The sequence below is a fragment of the Hyperolius riggenbachi genome, unplaced genomic scaffold, assembly GCF_040937935.1.
Source record: "Hyperolius riggenbachi isolate aHypRig1 unplaced genomic scaffold, aHypRig1.pri scaffold_198, whole genome shotgun sequence".
Taxonomy (NCBI): Eukaryota; Metazoa; Chordata; class Amphibia; order Anura; family Hyperoliidae; genus Hyperolius; species Hyperolius riggenbachi.
This window is the reverse complement of record NW_027152409.1, coordinates 170,758-192,908: the sequence shown is the minus strand read 5'-3', so window position 1 is coordinate 192,908 and position 22,151 is coordinate 170,758. Positions and strand designations below refer to the sequence as shown.

At 52.8% G+C, this 22,151-nt stretch overlaps 11 non-coding genes across 11 annotated transcripts; all 11 read left to right on the top strand.

Annotated features, from left to right (window-relative positions):
- The first annotated feature begins 326 nt into the window (after positions 1–326).
- LOC137543775 (U2 spliceosomal RNA) lies at positions 327–517 on the top strand. The gene has a single exon (XR_011025603.1). It is a non-coding gene; the product is annotated as a U2 spliceosomal RNA (small nuclear RNA).
- A 1,142-nt stretch (positions 518–1,659) lies between these two features.
- On the top strand, positions 1,660–1,850 carry LOC137543763 (U2 spliceosomal RNA). Its single transcript, XR_011025592.1, has one exon. It is a non-coding gene; the product is annotated as a U2 spliceosomal RNA (small nuclear RNA).
- Positions 1,851–2,993: 1,143 nt separating this feature from the next.
- Positions 2,994–3,184, top strand: LOC137543788 (U2 spliceosomal RNA). Its single transcript, XR_011025618.1, has one exon. It is a non-coding gene; the product is annotated as a U2 spliceosomal RNA (small nuclear RNA).
- A 1,143-nt stretch (positions 3,185–4,327) lies between these two features.
- Positions 4,328–4,518, top strand: LOC137543787 (U2 spliceosomal RNA). Its single transcript, XR_011025617.1, has one exon. It is a non-coding gene; the product is annotated as a U2 spliceosomal RNA (small nuclear RNA).
- A 1,143-nt stretch (positions 4,519–5,661) lies between these two features.
- On the top strand, positions 5,662–5,852 carry LOC137543785 (U2 spliceosomal RNA). Its single transcript, XR_011025615.1, has one exon. It is a non-coding gene; the product is annotated as a U2 spliceosomal RNA (small nuclear RNA).
- A 1,141-nt stretch (positions 5,853–6,993) lies between these two features.
- On the top strand, positions 6,994–7,184 carry LOC137543784 (U2 spliceosomal RNA). Its single transcript, XR_011025614.1, has one exon. It is a non-coding gene; the product is annotated as a U2 spliceosomal RNA (small nuclear RNA).
- Positions 7,185–8,334: 1,150 nt separating this feature from the next.
- LOC137543783 (U2 spliceosomal RNA) lies at positions 8,335–8,525 on the top strand. Its single transcript, XR_011025612.1, has one exon. It is a non-coding gene; the product is annotated as a U2 spliceosomal RNA (small nuclear RNA).
- A 1,132-nt stretch (positions 8,526–9,657) lies between these two features.
- Positions 9,658–9,851, top strand: LOC137543752 (U2 spliceosomal RNA). Its single transcript, XR_011025581.1, has one exon. It is a non-coding gene; the product is annotated as a U2 spliceosomal RNA (small nuclear RNA).
- Positions 9,852–10,991: 1,140 nt separating this feature from the next.
- Positions 10,992–11,182, top strand: LOC137543782 (U2 spliceosomal RNA). The gene has a single exon (XR_011025611.1). It is a non-coding gene; the product is annotated as a U2 spliceosomal RNA (small nuclear RNA).
- A 1,142-nt stretch (positions 11,183–12,324) lies between these two features.
- On the top strand, positions 12,325–12,515 carry LOC137543781 (U2 spliceosomal RNA). Its single transcript, XR_011025610.1, has one exon. It is a non-coding gene; the product is annotated as a U2 spliceosomal RNA (small nuclear RNA).
- A 1,142-nt stretch (positions 12,516–13,657) lies between these two features.
- Positions 13,658–13,848, top strand: LOC137543780 (U2 spliceosomal RNA). Its single transcript, XR_011025609.1, has one exon. It is a non-coding gene; the product is annotated as a U2 spliceosomal RNA (small nuclear RNA).
- Positions 13,849–22,151: the final 8,303 nt, after the last annotated feature.

The following is a 22,151-nucleotide window of genomic DNA, read 5'->3' as shown; positions in this document are numbered from 1 at the left end:
GCAGGTAGCCGGAAGCCTACTTTACTTTTCTCTTCGACGTGGAGGCACGGCAGCGGAGGCTGTTCCGGCGGTGGGCGGGGCCATGCAAATGTAATCAGGCGGCAGCTGAGCCTGGCCCGTGCGTCTGCGTTTAGCACAGGTGCGCCCATCCCGGGGGCCCGGCAGGCCTGCACAGGCAGTGGGAAGGGGGCCCCCCCCTGGCAGCCGGTAGCCGGCCGGGGTTAGCCGGCTGTGCGGTGCAGTGCTGGGTTGTGTGCTGGTCGCCGCTGCTGCATTTAGAAGACGAAGACGCGTCGGCGGGCGCGGCTGCGGAGAGTAATCGGGTTATCGCTTCTCGGCCTTTTGGCTAAGATCCAGTGTAGTATCTGTTCTTATCAGTTTAATATCTGATACGTCCCCTATCTGGGGACCATATATTAAATGGATTTTTGGAACAGGGAGATGGAAGAAGAGCTTGCTCTGTCCACTCCGCGCATCGACCTGGTATTGCAGTACCTCCAGGAGCGGTGCACTACTCTCTCTTACTGGTGTTAAAAAACAGATCCAAACTACTCAAATACCCAGCTGACTAACAAAGTGGAGTGAAATCAAGTGTCCCTCTGCAAAGTGAATTTGCCAGGAGCAAGCGCGGTTTGTTCCCCCCTGCTGTGCGCTCTATGTCTGTGCTGCTACTGCTGCTGGGTGCAGGATACAGCTGAAATCCACAATAAAAACATTGTTACAAGTTGTGTCTGCTTTTTTTTGTGCATCTGTGTCATTTATTCATGGACTCTGTATATCGCCTGGCTAGCAGAACCTGAGAACAGACAAGAAAAGCAGTAGGAAAAACACACAAAAAAAAACAAAAAAAAATTGTAATATTACTTTAGCTGAACTCTACTTGCGCTGCGCAGTTGCTGCGGGCCCAAAAAACATGACCGGACCACTTTTCTTTATGTTTGCACTATGTCCCCAGCAAGAAAAGCTGCAGCAGCACCCCTCCCCTGGAGAGCTGCCAGCGGACTGGCAGGCAGAGCTCTGGCTGCAGCCCCTTATATAGCTGCCTGGGCCCAGGGCATTGTGACATCATCGGTTGACTTCCTGTGAGTGACTCAGCACCTGCTCAGGTGCCTGCATCAGTGCCAGGCTGTGAGAGTGTGTTGCAGGCTAGGAAGGCATCTCCTGTGTAGGCTCTCCACTCCACGGCCTGTGTCTCCCTCTTGTGGCACACCGCGCACGTCCAGACAGAGAGATGAAGAGGAAAGAGGATGAATGAAGAAAGACGCACTGTGTTTTCAACCAGAGACTTGACTTCCTCTTGCCCTCCACACTCTCTCCTAGCGTGTTGCCGGAATGCAGGTAGCCGGAAGCCTACTTTACTTTCTCTTCGACGTGGAGGCACGGCAGCGGAGGCTGTTCCGGCGGTGGGCGGGGCCATGCAAATGTAATCAGGCGGCAGCTGAGCCTGGCCCGTGCGTCTGCGTTTAGCACAGGTGCGCCCATCCCGGGGGCCCGGCAGGCCTGCACAGGCAGTGGGAAGGGGGCCCCCCCCTGGCAGCCGGTAGCCGGCCGGGGTTAGCCGGCTGTGCGGTGCAGTGCTGGGTTGTGTGCTGGTCGCCGCTGCTGCATTTAGAAGACGAAGACGCGTCGGCGGGCGCGGCTGCGGAGAGTAATCGGGTTATCGCTTCTCGGCCTTTTGGCTAAGATCCAGTGTAGTATCTGTTCTTATCAGTTTAATATCTGATACGTCCCCTATCTGGGGACCATATATTAAATGGATTTTTGGAACAGGGAGATGGAAGAAGAGCTTGCTCTGTCCACTCCGCGCATCGACCTGGTATTGCAGTACCTCCAGGAGCGGTGCACTACTCTCTCTTACTGGTGTTAAAAAACAGATCCAAACTACTCAAATACCCAGCTGACTAACAAAGTGGAGTGAAATCAAGTGTCCCTCTGCAAAGTGAATTTGCCAGGAGCAAGCGCGGTTTGTTCCCCCCTGCTGTGCGCTCTATGTCTGTGCTGCTACTGCTGCTGGGTGCAGGATACAGCTGAAATCCACAATAAAAACATTGTTACAAGTTGTGTCTGCTTTTTTTTGTGCATCTGTGTCATTTATTCATGGACTCTGTATATCGCCTGGCTAGCAGAACCTGAGAACAGACAAGAAAAGCAGTAGGAAAAACACACAAAAAAAACAAAAAAAAATGTGTAATATTACTTTAGCTGAACTCTACTTGCGCTGCGCAGTTGCTGCGGGCCCAAAAAACATGACCGGACCACTTTTCTTTATGTTTGCACTATGTCCCCAGCAAGAAAAGCTGCAGCAGCACCCCTCCCCTGGAGAGCTGCCAGCGGACTGGCAGGCAGAGCCCTGGCTGCAGCCCCTTATATAGCTGCCTGGGCCCAGGGCACTGTGACATCATCGGTTGACTTCCTGTGAGTGACTCAGCACCTGCTCAGGTGCCTGCATCAGTGCCAGGCTGTGAGAGTGTGTTGCAGGCTAGGAAGGCATCTCCTGTGTAGGCTCTCCACTCCACGGCCTGTGTCTCCCTCTTGTGGCACACCGCGCACGTCCAGACAGAGAGATGAAGAGGAAAGAGGATGAATGAAGAAAGACGCACTGTGTTTTCAACCAGAGACTTGACTTCCTCTTGCCCTCCACACTCTCTCCTAGCGTGTTGCCGGAATGCAGGTAGCCGGAAGCCTACTTTACTTTTCTCTTCGCCGTGGAGGCACGGCAGCGGAGGCTGTTCCGGCGGTGGGCGGGGCCATGCAAATGTAATCAGGCGGCAGCTGAGCCTGGCCCGTGCGTCTGCGTTTAGCACAGGTGCGCCCATCCCGGGGGCCCGGCAGGCCTGCACAGGCAGTGGGAAGGGGGCCCCCCCCTGGCAGCCGGTAGCCGGCCGGGGTTAGCCGGCTGTGCGGTGCAGTGCTGGGTTGTGTGCTGGTCGCCGCTGCTGCATTTAGAAGACGAAGACGCGTCGGCGGGCGCGGCTGCGGAGAGTAATCGGGTTATCGCTTCTCGGCCTTTTGGCTAAGATCCAGTGTAGTATCTGTTCTTATCAGTTTAATATCTGATACGTCCCCTATCTGGGGACCATATATTAAATGGATTTTTGGAACAGGGAGATGGAAGAAGAGCTTGCTCTGTCCACTCCGCGCATCGACCTGGTATTGCAGTACCTCCAGGACCGGTGCACTACTCTCTCTTACTGGTGTTAAAAAACAGATCCAAACTACTCAAATACCCAGCTGACTAACAAAGTGGAGTGAAATCAAGTGTCCCTCTGCAAAGTGAATTTGCCAGGAGCAAGCGCGGTTTGTTCCCCCCTGCTGTGCGCTCTATGTCTGTGCTGCTACTGCTGCTGGGTGCAGGATACAGCTGAAATCCACAATAAAAACATTGTTACAAGTTGTGTCTGCTTTTTTTTGTGCATCTGTGTCATTTATTCATGGACTCTGTATATCGCCTGGCTAGCAGAACCTGAGAACAGACAAGAAAAGCAGTAGGAAAAACACACAAAAAAAACAAAAAAAAATGTGTAATATTACTTTAGCTGAACTCTACTTGCGCTGCGCAGTTGCTGCGGGCCCAAAAAACATGACCGGACCACTTTTCTTTATGTTTGCACTATGTCCCCAGCAAGAAAAGCTGCAGCAGCACCCCTCCCCTGGAGAGCTGCCAGCGGACTGGCAGGCAGAGCCCTGGCTGCAGCCCCTTATATAGCTGCCTGGGCCCAGGGCATTGTGACATCATCGGTTGACTTCCTGTGAGTGACTCAGCACCTGCTCAGGTGCCTGCATCAGTGCCAGGCTGTGAGAGTGTGTTGCAGGCTAGGAAGGCATCTCCTGTGTAGGCTCTCCACTCCACGGCCTGTGTCTCCCTCTTGTGGCACACCGCGCACGTCCAGACAGAGAGATGAAGAGGAAAGAGGATGAATGAAGAAAGACGCACTGTGTTTTCAACCAGAGACTTGACTTCCTCTTGCCCTCCACACTCTCTCCTAGCGTGTTGCCGGAATGCAGGTAGCCGGAAGCCTACTTTACTTTTCTCTTCGACGTGGAGGCACGGCAGCGGAGGCTGTTCCGGCGGTGGGCGGGGCCATGCAAATGTAATCAGGCGGCAGCTGAGCCTGGCCCGTGCGTCTGCGTTTAGCACAGGTGCGCCCATCCCGGGGGCCCGGCAGGCCTGCACAGGCAGTGGGAAGGGGGCCCCCCCCTGGCAGCCGGTAGCCGGCCGGGGTTAGCCGGCTGTGCGGTGCAGTGCTGGGTTGTGTGCTGGTCGCCGCTGCTGCATTTAGAAGACGAAGACGCGTCGGCGGGCGCGGCTGCGGAGAGTAATCGGGTTATCGCTTCTCGGCCTTTTGGCTAAGATCCAGTGTAGTATCTGTTCTTATCAGTTTAATATCTGATACGTCCCCTATCTGGGGACCATATATTAAATGGATTTTTGGAACAGGGAGATGGAAGAAGAGCTTGCTCTGTCCACTCCGCGCATCGACCTGGTATTGCAGTACCTCCAGGACCGGTGCACTACTCTCTCTTACTGGTGTTAAAAAACAGATCCAAACTACTCAAATACCCAGCTGACTAACAAAGTGGAGTGAAATCAAGTGTCCCTCTGCAAAGTGAATTTGCCAGGAGCAAGCGCGGTTTGTTCCCCCCTGCTGTGCGCTCTATGTCTGTGCTGCTACTGCTGCTGGGTGCAGGATACAGCTGAAATCCACAATAAAAACATTGTTACAAGTTGTGTCTGCTTTTTTTTGTGCATCTGTGTCATTTATTCATGGACTCTGTATATCGCCTGGCTAGCAGAACCTGAGAACAGACAAGAAAAGCAGTAGGAAAAACACACAAAAAAAACAAAAAAAAATGTGTAATATTACTTTAGCTGAACTCTACTTGCGCTGCGCAGTTGCTGCGGGCCCAAAAAACATGACCGGACCACTTTTCTTTATGTTTGCACTATGTCCCCAGCAAGAAAAGCTGCAGCAGCACCCCTCCCCTGGAGAGCTGCCAGCGGACTGGCAGGCAGAGCCCTGGCTGCAGCCCCTTATATAGCTGCCTGGGCCCAGGGCACTGTGACATCATCGGTTGACTTCCTGTGAGTGACTCAGCACCTGCTCAGGTGCCTGCATCAGTGCCAGGCTGTGAGAGTGTGTTGCAGGCTAGGAAGGCATCTCCTGTGTAGGCTCTCCACTCCACGGCCTGTGTCTCCCTCTTGTGGCACACCGCGCACGTCCAGACAGAGAGATGAAGAGGAAAGAGGATGAATGAAGAAAGACGCACTGTGTTTTCAACCAGAGACTTGACTTCCTCTTGCCCTCCACACTCTCTCCTAGCGTGTTGCCGGAATGCAGGTAGCCGGAAGCCTACTTTACTTTTCTCTTCGACGTGGAGGCACGGCAGCGGAGGCTGTTCCGGCGGTGGGCGGGGCCATGCAAATGTAATCAGGCGGCAGCTGAGCCTGGCCCGTGCGTCTGCGTTTAGCACAGGTGCGCCCATCCCGGGGGCCCGGCAGGCCTGCACAGGCAGTGGGAAGGGGGCCCCCCCCTGGCAGCCGGTAGCCGGCCGGGGTTAGCCGGCTGTGCGGTGCAGTGCTGGGTTGTGTGCTGGTCGCCGCTGCTGCATTTAGAAGACGAAGACGCGTCGGCGGGCGCGGCTGCGGAGAGTAATCGGGTTATCGCTTCTCGGCCTTTTGGCTAAGATCCAGTGTAGTATCTGTTCTTATCAGTTTAATATCTGATACGTCCCCTATCTGGGGACCATATATTAAATGGATTTTTGGAACAGGGAGATGGAAGAAGAGCTTGCTCTGTCCACTCCGCGCATCGACCTGGTATTGCAGTACCTCCAGGACCGGTGCACTACTCTCTCTTACTGGTGTTAAAAAACAGATCCAAACTACTCAAATACCCAGCTGACTAACAAAGTGGAGTGAAATCAAGTGTCCCTCTGCAAAGTGAATTTGCCAGGAGCAAGCGCGGTTTGTTCCCCCCTGCTGTGCGCTCTATGTCTGTGCTGCTACTGCTGCTGGGTGCAGGATACAGCTGAAATCCACAATAAAAACATTGTTACAAGTTGTGTCTGCTTTTTTTTGTGCATCTGTGTCATTTATTCATGGACTCTGTATATCGCCTGGCTAGCAGAACCTGAGAACAGACAAGAAAAGCAGTAGGAAAAACACACAAAAAAAACAAAAAAAAATGTGTAATATTACTTTAGCTGAACTCTACTTGCGCTGCGCAGTTGCTGCGGGCCCAAAAAACATGACCGGACCACTTTTCTTTATGTTTGCACTATGTCCCCAGCAAGAAAAGCTGCAGCAGCACCCCTCCCCTGGAGAGCTGCCAGCGGACTGGCAGGCAGAGCCCTGGCTGCAGCCCCTTATATAGCTGCCTGGGCCCAGGGCATTGTGACATCATCGGTTGACTTCCTGTGAGTGACTCAGCACCTGCTCAGGTGCCTGCATCAGTGCCAGGCTGTGAGAGTGTGTTGCAGGCTAGGAAGGCATCTCCTGTGTAGGCTCTCCACTCCACGGCCTGTGTCTCTCTCTTGTGGCACACCGCGCACGTCCAGACAGAGAGATGAAGAGGAAAGAGGATGAATGAAGAAAGACGCACTGTGTTTTCAACCAGAGACTTGACTTCCTCTTGCCCTCCACACTCTCTCCTAGCGTGTTGCCGGAATGCAGGTAGCCGGAAGCCTACTTTACTTTTCTCTTCGACGTGGAGGCACGGCAGCGGAGGCTGTTCCGGCGGTGGGCGGGGCCATGCAAATGTAATCAGGCGGCAGCTGAGCCTGGCCCGTGCGTCTGCGTTTAGCACAGGTGCGCCCATCCCGGGGGCCCGGCAGGCCTGCACAGGCAGTGGGAAGGGGGCCCCCCTGGCAGCCGGTAGCCGGCCGGGGTTAGCCGGCTGTGCGGTGCAGTGCTGGGTTGTGTGCTGGTCGCCGCTGCTGCATTTAGAAGACGAAGACGCGTCGGCGGGCGCGGCTGCGGAGAGTAATCGGGTTATCGCTTCTCGGCCTTTTGGCTAAGATCCAGTGTAGTATCTGTTCTTATCAGTTTAATATCTGATACGTCCCCTATCTGGGGACCATATATTAAATGGATTTTTGGAACAGGGAGATGGAAGAAGAGCTTGCTCTGTCCACTCCGCGCATCGACCTGGTATTGCAGTACCTCCAGGACCGGTGCACTACTCTCTCTTACTGGTGTTAAAAAACAGATCCAAACTACTCAAATACCCAGCTGACTAACAAAGTGGAGTGAAATCAAGTGTCCCTCTGCAAAGTGAATTTGCCAGGAGCAAGCGCGGTTTGTTCCCCCCTGCTGTGCGCTCTATGTCTGTGCTGCTACTGCTGCTGGGTGCAGGATACAGCTGAAATCCACAATAAAAACATTGTTACAAGTTGTGTCTGCTTTTTTTTGTGCATCTGTGTCATTTATTCATGGACTCTGTATATCGCCTGGCTAGCAGAACCTGAGAACAGACAAGAAAAGCAGTAGGAAAAACACACAAAAAAAACAAAAAAAAATTGTAATATTACTTTAGCTGAACTCTACTTGCGCTGCGCAGTTGCTGCGGGCCCAAAAAACATGACCGGACCACTTTTCTTTATGTTTGCACTATGTCCCCAGCAAGAAAAGCTGCAGCAGCACCCCTCCCCTGGAGAGCTGCCAGCGGACTGGCAGGCAGAGCTCTGGCTGCAGCCCCTTATATAGCTGCCTGGGCCCAGGGCATTGTGACATCATCGGTTGACTTCCTGTGAGTGACTCAGCACCTGCTCAGGTGCCTGCATCAGTGCCAGGCTGTGAGAGTGTGTTGCAGGCTAGGAAGGCATCTCCTGTGTAGGCTCTCCACTCCACGGCCTGTGTCTCCCTCTTGTGGCACACCGCGCACGTCCAGACAGAGAGATGAAGAGGAAAGAGGATGAATGAAGAAAGACGCACTGTGTTTTCAACCAGAGACTTGACTTCCTCTTGCCCTCCACACTCTCTCCTAGCGTGTTGCCGGAATGCAGGTAGCCGGAAGCCTACTTTACTTTTCTCTTCGACGTGGAGGCACGGCAGCGGAGGGGTGACGGCTGTTCCGGCGGTGGGCGGGGCCATGCAAATGTAATCAGGCGGCAGCTGAGCCTGGCCCGTGCGTCTGCGTTTAGCACAGGTGCGCCCATCCCGGGGGCCAGGCAGGCCTGCACAGGCAGTGGGAAGGGGGCCCCCCCCTGGCAGCCGGTAGCCGGCCGGGGTTAGCCGGCTGTGCGGTGCAGTGCTGGGTTGTGTGCTGGTCGCCGCTGCTGCATTTAGAAGACGAAGACGCGTCGGCGGGCGCGGCTGCGGAGAGTAATCGGGTTATCGCTTCTCGGCCTTTTGGCTAAGATCCAGTGTAGTATCTGTTCTTATCAGTTTAATATCTGATACGTCCCCTATCTGGGGACCATATATTAAATGGATTTTTGGAACAGGGAGATGGAAGAAGAGCTTGCTCTGTCCACTCCGCGCATCGACCTGGTATTGCAGTACCTCCAGGACCGGTGCACTACTCTCTCTTACTGGTGTTAAAAAACAGATCCAAACTACTCAAATACCCAGCTGACTAACAAAGTGGAGTGAAATCAAGTGTCCCTCTGCAAAGTGAATTTGCCAGGAGCAAGCGCGGTTTGTTCCCCCCTGCTGTGCGCTCTATGTCTGTGCTGCTACTGCTGCTGGGTGCAGGATACAGCTGAAATCCACAATAAAAACATTGTTACAAGTTGTCTGCTTTTTTTTGTGCATCTGTGTCATTTATTCATGGACTCTGTATATCGCCTGGCTAGCAGAACCTGAGAACAGACAAGAAAAGCAGTAGGAAAAACACACAAAAAAAACAAAAAAAAATTGTAATATTACTTTAGCTGAACTCTACTTGCGCTGCGCAGTTGCTGCGGGCCCAAAAAACATGACCGGACCACTTTTCTTTATGTTTGCACTATGTCCCCAGCAAGAAAAGCTGCAGCAGCACCCCTCCCCTGGAGAGCTGCCAGCGGACTGGCAGGCAGAGCCCTGGCTGCAGCCCCTTATATAGCTGCCTGGGCCCAGGGCATTGTGACATCATCGGTTGACTTCCTGTGAGTGACTCAGCACCTGCTCAGGTGCCTGCATCAGTGCCAGGCTGTGAGAGTGTGTTGCAGGCTAGGAAGGCATCTCCTGTGTAGGCTCTCCACTCCACGGCCTGTGTCTCCCTCTTGTGGCACACCGCGCACGTCCAGACAGAGAGATGAAGAGGAAAGAGGATGAATGAAGAAAGACGCACTGTGTTTTCAACCAGAGACTTGACTTCCTCTTGCCCTCCACACTCTCTCCTAGCGTGTTGCCGGAATGCAGGTAGCCGGAAGCCTACTTTACTTTTCTCTTCGACGTGGAGGCACGGCAGCGGAGGCTGTTCCGGCGGTGGGCGGGGCCATGCAAATGTAATCAGGCGGCAGCTACCGTGCGTCTGCGTTTAGCACAGGTGCGCCCATCCCGGGGGCCCGGCAGGCCTGCACAGGCAGTGGGAAGGGGGCCCCCCCCTGGCAGCCGGTAGCCGGCCGGGGTTAGCCGGCTGTGCGGTGCAGTGCTGGGTTGTGTGCTGGTCGCCGCTGCTGCATTTAGAAGACGAAGACGCGTCGGCGGGCGCGGCTGCGGAGAGTAATCGGGTTATCGCTTCTCGGCCTTTTGGCTAAGATCCAGTGTAGTATCTGTTCTTCTTATCAGTTTAATATCTGATACGTCCCCTATCTGGGGACCATATATTAAATGGATTTTTGGAACAGGGAGATGGAAGAAGAGCTTGCTCTGTCCACTCCGCGCATCGACCTGGTATTGCAGTACCTCCAGGACCGGTGCACTACTCTCTCTTACTGGTGTTAAAAAACAGATCCAAACTACTCAAATACCCAGCTGACTAACAAAGTGGAGTGAAATCAAGTGTCCCTCTGCAAAGTGAATTTGCCAGGAGCAAGCGCGGTTTGTTCCCCCCTGCTGTGCGCTCTATGTCTGTGCTGCTACTGCTGCTGGGTGCAGGATACAGCTGAAATCCACAATAAAAACATTGTTACAAGTTGTCTGCTTTTTTTTGTGCATCTGTGTCATTTATTCATGGACTCTGTATATCGCCTGGCTAGCAGAACCTGAGAACAGACAAGAAAAGCAGTAGGAAAAACACACAAAAAAAACAAAAAAAAATTGTAATATTACTTTAGCTGAACTCTACTTGCGCTGCGCAGTTGCTGCGGGCCCAAAAAACATGACCGGACCACTTTTCTTTATGTTTGCACTATGTCCCCAGCAAGAAAAGCTGCAGCAGCACCCCTCCCCTGGAGAGCTGCCAGCGGACTGGCAGGCAGAGCCGTGGCTGCAGCCCCTTATATAGCTGCCTGGGCCCAGGGCACTGTGACATCATCGGTTGACTTCCTGTGAGTGACTCAGCACCTGCTCAGGTGCCTGCATCAGTGCCAGGCTGTGAGAGTGTGTTGCAGGCTAGGAAGGCATCTCCTGTGTAGGCTCTCCACTCCACGGCCTGTGTCTCCCTCTTGTGGCACACCGCGCACGTCCAGACAGAGAGATGAAGAGGAAAGAGGATGAATGAAGAAAGACGCACTGTGTTTTCAACCAGAGACTTGACTTCCTCTTGCCCTCCACACTCTCTCCTAGCGTGTTGCCGGAATGCAGGTAGCCGGAAGCCTACTTTACTTTTCTCTTCGACGTGGAGGCACGGCAGCGGAGGCTGTTCCGGCGGTGGGCGGGGCCATGCAAATGTAATCAGGCGGCAGCTGAGCCTGGCCCGTGCGTCTGCGTTTAGCACAGGTGCGCCCATCCCGGGGGCCCGGCAGGCCTGCACAGGCAGTGGGAAGGGGGCCCCCCCCTGGCAGCCGGTAGCCGGCCGGGGTTAGCCGGCTGTGCGGTGCAGTGCTGGGTTGTGTGCTGGTCGCCGCTGCTGCATTTAGAAGACGAAGACGCGTCGGCGGGCGCGGCTGCGGAGAGTAATCGGGTTATCGCTTCTCGGCCTTTTGGCTAAGATCCAGTGTAGTATCTGTTCTTATCAGTTTAATATCTGATACGTCCCCTATCTGGGGACCATATATTAAATGGATTTTTGGAACAGGGAGATGGAAGAAGAGCTTGCTCTGTCCACTCCGCGCATCGACCTGGTATTGCAGTACCTCCAGGACCGGTGCACTACTCTCTCTTACTGGTGTTAAAAAACAGATCCAAACTACTCAAATACCCAGCTGACTAACAAAGTGGAGTGAAATCAAGTGTCCCTCTGCAAAGTGAATTTGCCAGGAGCAAGCGCGGTTTGTTCCCCCCTGCTGTGCGCTCTATGTCTGTGCTGCTACTGCTGCTGGGTGCAGGATACAGCTGAAATCCACAATAAAAACATTGTTACAAGTTGTGTCTGCTTTTTTTTGTGCATCTGTGTCATTTATTCATGGACTCTGTATATCGCCTGGCTAGCAGAACCTGAGAACAGACAAGAAAAGCAGTAGGAAAAACACACAAAAAAAACAAAAAAAAATTGTAATATTACTTTAGCTGAACTCTACTTGCGCTGCGCAGTTGCTGCGGGCCCAAAAAACATGACCGGACCACTTTTCTTTATGTTTGCACTATGTCCCCAGCAAGAAAAGCTGCAGCAGCACCCCTCCCCTGGAGAGCTGCCAGCGGACTGGCAGGCAGAGCCCTGGCTGCAGCCCCTTATATAGCTGCCTGGGCCCAGGGCATTGTGACATCATCGGTTGACTTCCTGTGAGTGACTCAGCACCTGCTCAGGTGCCTGCATCAGTGCCAGGCTGTGAGAGTGTGTTGCAGGCTAGGAAGGCATCTCCTGTGTAGGCTCTCCACTCCACAGCCTGTGTCTCCCTCTTGTGGCACACCGCGCACGTCCAGACAGAGAGATGAAGAGGAAAGAGGATGAATGAAGAAAGACGCACTGTGTTTTCAACCAGAGACTTGACTTCCTCTTGCCCTCCACACTCTCTCCTAGCGTGTTGCCGGAATGCAGGTAGCCGGAAGCCTACTTTACTTTTCTCTTCGACGTGGAGGCACGGCAGCGGAGGCTGTTCCGGCGGTGGGCGGGGCCATGCAAATGTAATCAGGCGGCAGCTGAGCCTGGCCCGTGCGTCTGCGTTTAGCACAGGTGCGCCCATCCCGGGGGCCCGGCAGGCCTGCACAGGCAGTGGGAAGGGGGCCCCCCCCTGGCAGCCGGTAGCCGGCCGGGGTTAGCCGGCTGTGCGGTGCAGTGCTGGGTTGTGTGCTGGTCGCCGCTGCTGCATTTAGAAGACGAAGACGCGTCGGCGGGCGCGGCTGCGGAGAGTAATCTGGTTATCGCTTCTCGGCCTTTTGGCTAAGATCCAGTGTAGTATCTGTTCTTATCAGTTTAATATCTGATACGTCCCCTATCTGGGGACCATATATTAAATGGATTTTTGGAACAGGGAGATGGAAGAAGAGCTTGCTCTGTCCACTCCGCGCATCGACCTGGTATTGCAGTACCTCCAGGACCGGTGCACTACTCTCTCTTACTGGTGTTAAAAAACAGATCCAAACTACTCAAATACCCAGCTGACTAACAAAGTGGAGTGAAATCAAGTGTCCCTCTGCAAAGTGAATTTGCCAGGAGCAAGCGCGGTTTGTTCCCCCCTGCTGTGCGCTCTATGTCTGTGCTGCTACTGCTGCTGGGTGCAGGATACAGCTGAAATCCACAATAAAAACATTGTTACAAGTTGTGTCTGCTTTTTTTTGTGCATCTGTGTCATTTATTCATGGACTCTGTATATCGCCTGGCTAGCAGAACCTGAGAACAGACAAGAAAAGCAGTAGGAAAAACACACAAAAAAAACAAAAAAAATGTGTAATATTACTTTAGCTGAACTCTACTTGCGCTGCGCAGTTGCTGCGGGCCCAAAAAACATGACCGGACCACTTTTCTTTATGTTTGCACTATGTCCCCAGCAAGAAAAGCTGCAGCAGCACCCCTCCCCTGGAGAGCTGCCAGCGGACTGGCAGGCAGAGCTCTGGCTGCAGCCCCTTATATAGCTGCCTGGGCCCAGGGCATTGTGACATCATCGGTTGACTTCCTGTGAGTGACTCAGCACCTGCTCAGGTGCCTGCATCAGTGCCAGGCTGTGAGAGTGTGTTGCAGGCTAGGAAGGCATCTCCTGTGTAGGCTCTCCACTCCACGGCCTGTGTCTCCCTCTTGTGGCACACCGCGCACGTCCAGACAGAGAGATGAAGAGGAAAGAGGATGAATGAAGAAAGACGCACTGTGTTTTCAACCAGAGACTTGACTTCCTCTTGCCCTCCACACTCTCTCCTAGCGTGTTGCCGGAATGCAGGTAGCCGGAAGCCTACTTTACTTTTCTCTTCGACGTGGAGGCACGGCAGCGGAGGCTGTTCCGGCGGTGGGCGGGGCCATGCAAATGTAATCAGGCGGCAGCTGAGCCTGGCCCGTGCGTCTGCGTTTAGCACAGGTGCGCCCATCCCGGGGGCCCGGCAGGCCTGCACAGGCAGTGGGAAGGGGGCCCCCCCCTGGCAGCCGGTAGCCGGCCGGGGTTAGCCGGCTGTGCGGTGCAGTGCTGCGTTGTGTGCTGGTCGCCGCTGCTGCATTTAGAAGACGAAGACGCGTCGGCGGGCGCGGCTGCGGAGAGTAATCGGGTTATCGCTTCTCGGCCTTTTGGCTAAGATCCAGTGTAGTATCTGTTCTTATCAGTTTAATATCTGATACGTCCCCTATCTGGGGACCATATATTAAATGGATTTTTGGAACAGGGAGATGGAAGAAGAGCTTGCTCTGTCCACTCCGCGCATCGACCTGGTATTGCAGTACCTCCAGGACCGGTGCACTACTCTCTCTTACTGGTGTTAAAAAACAGATCCAAACTACTCAAATACCCAGCTGACTAACAAAGTGGAGTGAAATCAAGTGTCCCTCTGCAAAGTGAATTTGCCAGGAGCAAGCGCGGTTTGTTCCCCCCTGCTGTGCGCTCTATGTCTGTGCTGCTACTGCTGCTGGGTGCAGGATACAGCTGAAATCCACAATAAAAACATTGTTACAAGTTGTGTCTGCTTTTTTTTGTGCATCTGTGTCATTTATTCATGGACTCTGTATATCGCCTGGCTAGCAGAACCTGAGAACAGACAAGAAAAGCAGTAGGAAAAACACACAAAAAAAACAAAAAAAATGTGTAATATTACTTTAGCTGAACTCTACTTGCGCTGCGCAGTTGCTGCGGGCCCAAAAAACATGACCGGACCACTTTTCTTTATGTTTGCACTATGTCCCCAGCAAGAAAAGCTGCAGCAGCACCCCTCCCCTGGAGAGCTGCCAGCGGACTGGCAGGCAGAGCCCTGGCTGCAGCCCCTTATATCGCTGCCTGGGCCCAGGGCATTGTGACATCATCGGTTGACTTCCTGTGAGTGACTCAGCACCTGCTCAGGTGCCTGCTAGAGGTGTACCGAACGGTTCGCCGGCGAACGGTTCCAGGCGAACATTGGGGGTTCGCGTTCGCCTGCGTCAGGCGAACTTTTCCGGAAGTTCGATTCGCCCCATAATGCACTATGAGGGTCAACTTTGACCCTCTGCATCACAATCAGCAGGCACATTGTAGCCATTCAGGCTACAGTAAGCCCTGGAGCCCCACCCCCCCTTATATAAGGCAGCCTCCGGCGGCCATTACAGTCACTCGTGTGCCTGCTAGAGAGAGGAAAGGGACAGCTGCTGCAGACTTTTTCTCTTAGGGACAGATTAGTTAGGTTCTAGGCTGCTTTGCTTGTTCCTGACTGATTAATATTGCTTTTAAAGCACCCAGCAACAGCTCTTTTCAGAGCTCAACCTGTACATTTTTTTTCCTGACACTTTTGTTGCATGCACAGCCTTGCTAATTGATAGTGTGTGTGCCACTGCCAGCAGCCCAGCACATTCAGTGACTGACTGCCTGTGTGTGTGACAGGGAGCTGCACATTGTACTACCCAGTACTGCATATACCCCAGTACCTGTTGTGTTTACTTAACCCACCTCATCACTGCATATACCTAGCTTTGTGTTGAGTGAACCCAGCTCACTGCATCTAACTACCTGTTGTGTTGAGCGTGAGCCCACCTGGCCACCTCACTGCATCTAACTACCTGTTGTGTTGAGTGTGAACCCACCCGGCCACCTCACTGCATCTAACTACCTGTTGTGTTGAGTGAGAACCCACCTCACTGCATCTTAAGTACCTTTACTGTTGAGTGAACCCAGCTCACTGAATCTAACTACCTGTTGTGTTGAGTGTGAACCCACCTGGTCACCTCACTGCATCTAACTACCTGTTGTGTTGAGTGAGAACCCACCTCACTGCATCTTAAGTACCTTTACTGTATAGTGTTCAGTGAACCCAGCTCACTGCATCTAACTACCCAGTACCTGTTGTGTTTACTTAACCCACCTCATCACTGCATATACCTAGCCTTGTGTTGAGTGAACCCAGCTCACTGCATCTAATTACCTGTTGTGTTGAGTGTGAACCCACCTGGCCACCTCACTGCATCTAACTACCTGTTGTGTTGAGTGAGAACCCACCTCACTGCATCTTATGTACCTTTACTGTTGAGTGAACCCAGCTCACTGCATCTAACTACCCAGTACCTGTTGTGTTTACTTAACCCACCTCATCACTGCATATACCTAGCCTTGTGTTGAGTGAACCCAGCTCACTGCATCTAATTACCTGTTGTGTTGAGTGTGAACCCACCTGGCCACCTCACTGCATCTAACTACCTGTTGTGTTGAGTGAGAACCCACCTCACTGCATCTTAAGTACCTTTACTGTTGAGTGAACCCAGCTCACTGCATCTAACTACCCAGTACCTGTTGTGTTTACTTAACCCACCTCATCACTGCATATACCTAGCCTTGTGTTGAGTGAACCCAGCTCACTGCATCTAATTACCTGTTGTGTTGAGTGTGAACCCACCTGGCCACCTCACTGCATCTAACTACCTGTTGTGTTGAGTGAGAACCCACCTCACTGCATCTTGAGTACCTTTACTGTTGAGTGAACCCAGCTCACTGCATCTAACTACCTGTTGTGTTGAGTGTGAACCCACCTGGCCACCTCACTGCATCTAACTACCTGTTGTGTTGAGTGAGAACCCACCTCACTGCATCTTAAGTACCTTTACTGTTGAGTGAACCCAGCTCACTGCATCTAACTACCCAGTACCTGTTGTGTTTACTTAACCCACCTCATCACTGCATATACCTAGCCTTGTGTTGAGTGAACCCAGCTCACTGCATCTAATTACCTGTTGTGTTGAGTGTGAACCCACCTGGCCACCTCACTGCATCTAACTACCTGTTGTGTTGAGTGAGAACCCACCTCACTGCATCTTGAGTACCTTTACTGTTGAGTGAACCCAGCTCACTGCATCTAACTACCTGTTGTGTTGAGTGTGAACCCACCTGGCCACCTCACTGCATCTAACTACCTGTTGTGTTGAGTGAGAACCCACCTCACTGCATCTTAAGTACCTTTACTGTTGAGTGAACCCAGCTCACTGCATCTAACTACCCAGTACCTGTTGTGTTTACTTAACCCACCTCATCACTGCATATACCTAGCCTTGTGTTGAGTGAACCCAGCTCACTGCATCTAATTACCTGTTGTGTTGAGTGTGAACCCACCTGGCCACCTCACTGCATCTAACTACCTGTTGTGTTGAGTGAGAACCCACCTCACTGCATCTTGAGTACCTTTACTGTTGAGTGAACCCAGCTCACTGCATCTAACTACCTGTTGTGTTGAGTGTGAACCCACCTGGCCACCTCACTGCATCTAACTACCTGTTGTGTTGAGTGAGAACCCACCTCACTGCATATAGCTAGCATACCCCCGAGATGGACAAAATGGACAAACCAGGTAGAGGAAGAGGTAGAGGCAGACCCAGAGGAAGGCCACCAGGCACCGGCAGGTCTGTGGCTGTGCGAGGTGGTGTTGCTGTGATTTCATGCGGACCTGCCCCAAAATACAGTGCTCAGAAGAAGGCACGTGCCATCACTTCCCAAAATCGTGAGGAGGTGATTGAGTATTTAACACAGAACACCTCATCTCCCGCAGCCACCAGCGCTACAACAAGCACCACATCCGCTGCATTTGACACTTCGCAGGAGTTATTTGGTGGTGGTGGTGAAATCACTGATTCCCAGCCACTACTGCAACAACAACAAGAAGGCGCAGGTACACCACCTCATACGTCTGAGTTAGGTGGCGATAGTATGGACGTAACGTGTGTGGATGGGGATGATGGTGGACCACCTGAAGTTGGTGCACTTGAGGAGGTGTCTGAGGAAAGCGCAGCTGGCCAGGAGGATTATGATGACGATTATACGGATACCACATATGTTCCCGGTAGAGGAGATGACCAGGGGGACAGTTCAGAGGAGGAGTCAGAGAGGAGTAGGAGGAGACGACTCCATGATAGAAGCAGAGGGAGCTCGTCCTCAGAAACAGCTGGGGGCAGTGTCCAGTGCCATGTATCGCCAGCTATGGCCAGGGAGCACACATGCCCTTCAACATCAGCTGCTGCTGATGCCACCGTAGCGCCATCACCCCAAGGGGGCTCAGCGGTTTGGAAATTTTTTCACGTGTGTGTCTCAGATCGGAGCAAAGCCATCTGTTGTCTCTGCCAGCAAAAATTGAGCCGTGGAAAGGCCAACTCTCACGTAGGGACAAGTGCCTTACAAAGGCACCTGGAGAGAAGGCACAAACAGCTATGGCAAGAACACCTGAGTAAAAGCAGCACTCCTCAAAAGACAAGCCAAACTCCTTCTCCTCTTCCTCCTTCAGGTGCATCGTCTTCATCCACTTTCTCCCTTGCACCTTCACAGCCACCCTCCTCCACACCGCCTCTTCCCTTGAGCGGTTCCTTCTCCTCTGCCCACAGCAGTACCCAGCTGTCCGTGAAGGAAGTATTTGAGCGGAAGAAGCAAATGTCTGCCAGTCACCCTCTTGCCCGGCGTCTGACAGCTGGCGTGGCGGAACTATTAGCTCGCCAGCTATTACCATACAAGCTGGTGGAGTCGGAGGCTTTCCGTAAGTTTGTGGCCATTGGTACACCGCAGTGGAAGATACCAGGCCGCAATTATTTTTCTCAAAAGGCCATACCCAAACTGTACCGTGCAGTTGAGAGGCAAGTGGTGTCATCTCTGGCACACAGCGTTGGGTCAAGGGTCCACCTGACCACGGATGCCTGGTCTGCCAAGCACGGGCAGGGCCACTACATTACATACACAGCCCATTGGGTCAACCTGGTGACCGATGGCAGCAAGCAGGGAGTACGTGGCTGCGCAGAGGACCGACTTGTCACACCTCCACGGCTTGCAGGTAGGCTTCCAGCCACCTCCTCTCCACCTGCTATCACCGCTTCGCTGTCGTCATCCTCCTCCTCCTCCTCCTTGGCTGGTGCCGCCATCTCCTCCCCAGCTACACAGCCCCAGCACCCCAGGGCCTATGCTGCATGCCAGGTGCGACGGTGTCATGCAGTGTTAGACATGTCTTGCCTGAAAGCGGAGAGTCACACTGGAGCAGCTCTCCTGGCTGCTCTTAACAAACAGGTGGAGCAATGGCTGACCCCGCACAAGCTTGAGATCGGCAACGTGGTGTGTGACAACGGCAGCAATCTCATTGCTGCGTTGAATTTGGGAAAGCTGACACACATACCCTGCATGGCACATGTGCTTAATCTGGTCGTGCAAAGATTTGTGTCCAAGTACCCAGGCTTAGAGGACGTCCTGAAGCAGGCCAGGAAGTTGTGTGGGCATTTCAGGCGCTCTTACAAGGCCATGGCACGCTTTGCAGAGATTCAGCGTAGAAACAACTTGCCGGTGAGACGCCTGATTTGCGATAGCCCGACTCGCTGGAATTCCACCCTGCTGATGTTCTCTCGCCTGCTAGACCAGGAGAAAGCCGTCACCCACTACCTGTATCATTACAGTACAAGGACACAATCTGGGAGGATGGGGATGTTGTGGCCCAACAACTGGACACTGATGCGAAATGCATGCAGGGTCATGGAGCCCTTTGAGGAGGTGACCAAACTGGTGAGTCGCGATGAGGGCACCATCAGCGACTTGATCCCCTACGCCTACTTCCTGGAGCGTGCCGTGCGTAGAGTGGTGGATACAGCTGTGGAGGAGCGTGAACAAGAAGAGTTAGGGCAGCAGGATTCATTGGAGCCATTTACACACGAACCCGATGTTTCCACAACACCGGCGGCAGCACAGAGGGGGGAGGAGGAGGAAGTAGAGGAGTCGTGTGGGGAAGGAGAGGAGTCAGACTCTGATGATGGTGATGATGAGGAAGGTGTTTCTGTGGAGGAGGAAGAGGCGGCGGAAGGAGAAGAACCGCGGCAGCCATCACAGGGGGCTTGTGCTGCTCCACGTTCCCGTGGTATTGTTCGTGGCTGGGGGGAGGAAGAGGAGTTGCGTCCCGTCACTGAGGAAGAGCAAGAGGAGATGGAGAGTACCTCTGCATCCAGCTTTGTGCAGATGTCCTCTTTCATGTTGTCCAGCCTGTTGAGGGACCCCCGTATCAAAAAACTCAAGACGAATGACCTGTACTGGGTGGCCACGCTACTAGACCCTCGGTACAGGCACAAAGTGGCGGACCTCTTACCAACTCAACAAAAGGCGGAAAGGATGCAGCACTTGCAGAACAAGCTGTCGATGATGCTTTACAATGCGTTTAAGGGTGATGTGGCTGCACAACGCAATCAAGGTACCACTGGCAGTAACCCTCCTCCTCCCAAGTCCACGCAGGCAAGAACAGGACGCTCCAGCGATCTCAGGGTGATGTCGGACATGCGGACCTTCTTTAGTCCAACTCCTCGCCATAGTCCTTCCGGATCCACCCTCCACCAACGCCTGGACCGGCAGGTAGCCGACTACCTGGCCTTGAGTGTGGATGTAGACTCTGCGAAAAGCGACGATGAACCCTTGGACTACTGGTTGCGCAGGCTTGACCTGTGGCCAGAGCTGTCCCAATTTGCCATACAACTTCTCTCTTGCCCTGCCGCAAGCGTCCTGTCAGAAAGGACCTTCAGTGCAGCTGGAGGCATAGTTACTGAGAAGAGAAGTCGCCTTAGTCACGACAGTGTTCAGTACCTGACCTTTATCAAAATGAATGAGGAATGGATCACGGAGGGCTACTGCACGTCCGAAGACTAAGTCAGTCCACTCCCCACACACAGCATCTCTGCCTGCAGGCCGCTTGACTGCCTTCTCCGCCACTACCAACAGGGTCCAGGACTCTAGGCGGATTCCTGAATTTTTAAGGCCGCTGCTAGCAGCGGCCGCTACACTAATTTTTCTGGTGCGTGTACATGTGCCCATCCCCCTTCGTGATCATTACCTTGCCGCGGTGAAGGGGCTTGCGCATCACAATGAAGCAATGACCGCCGGCTATTTGAGTGTCTCGGGTGGGGGTGGCACACAAAAGATATTAAGGTCGTTGCTTCATTGTGGTCAGACCAAATTTGATCAGCTGGAAAGTCACTGTTCTGTCATTCAGCTACATCAGCCGGGCAAGCATATGGGCTGAAAAGCCACCATCACCTGCACTCTCGTCACGGTGCGCACCAGTCCAGCACGGCCGTCACTACACAAACGGCTGTTTGCAGTCACTGCATACCTTTCACTGCATCTGTGACTGCACATTATACCTGGCAGTCAGTGCATAACTTGCACTTGAATGGATACACTTTCAAACAATTTAAAAATACAACCATCTAAACTTTCAAACAATTTAAAAATACAACCATCTATCATTTTCAAAAAATTTTAAAAAAGGGCAAAAAACTTGCCCTCCGTAAAACATTCTTGGCAAATGCTTTCGACTTGGTTTGTCTTCCGCTGGCTCAAGGGTCCATCTGACCACAGATGCCTGGTCTGCAAAGCACGGTCAGGGCAGCTACAGCATGGGTCTCAGCAGGCTCCCACTTCGGGCCGCAATCCAACCTTCATTCCCCGCGGTGACAATGGCAGACTTGCCCTCCATAACGGATTCCCGTTAAAGGATTTAAAGTTAATTCATTTCAATTAGGGCCGCAAAAGGTCCTCCTGAGTCCTGTATTGTTATTTTTGGTCACTACCTCGGGGCGGGCGTGCATGCCTGCCTGCCTCCCTCCTTGCCTGGATGTGTGGTGGTAGACGTTGATCAGGCTCCAACTCCGGAACGCAATACAAGAGGGAGCTCGTCCTCAGAATCAGCTGGGGGCAGTGTCCGGCGCCATGTATCGCCAGCTATGGCCAGACAGCCAACATGCCCTTCAACGTCAGCTGCTGATGCCACCGTAGCGCCATCAGCCCAGGGGGGCTCAGCGGTTTGGCAATTTTTTCACGTGTGTGTCTCAGATCGGAGCAAAGCCATCTGTTGTCTCTGCCAGCAAAAATTGAGCCGTGAAAAGGCCAACTGTCATTTAGGGACAAGTGCTTTACGAAGGCACCTGGAGAGAAGGCACAAACAGCTATGGCAAGAATACCTGAGGAAAAGAAGCACCCCTCAAAAGACAAGCAGCGGAGAATAACCGTGGCAGCCGTCACAGGGGGCTTCTGCTGCTCCACGTTCCCATGGTATTGTTCGTGGCTGGGGGGAGGAAGAATGGATACACTTTTAAACAATTTAAAAATACAACCATCTAAACTTTCAAACAATTTAAAAATACAACCATCTAAACTTGTAAACAATTTAAAAATACAACCATCTAAACTTTCAAACAATTTAAAAATACAACCATCTATCATTTTCCAAAAATTTAAAAAAGGGCAAAAAAACTTGCCCTACGTAAAACATTCTTGGCAAATGCTTTCGACTTGGTTTGTCTTCCGCTGGCTCAAGGGTCCATCTGACCACAGATGCCTGGTCTGCAAAGCACGGTCAGGGCAGCTACAGCATGGGTCTCAGCAGGCTCCCACTTCGGGCCGCAATCCAACCTTCATTCCCCGCGGTGACAATGGCAGACTTGCCCTCCATAACGGATTCCCGTTAAAGGATTTAAAGTTAATTCATTTCAATTAGGGCCGCAAAAGGTCCTCCTGAGTCCTGTATTGTTATTTTTGGTCACTACCTCGGGGCGGGCGTGCATGCCTACCTGCTGCCCTCTTTGGATGTGTAG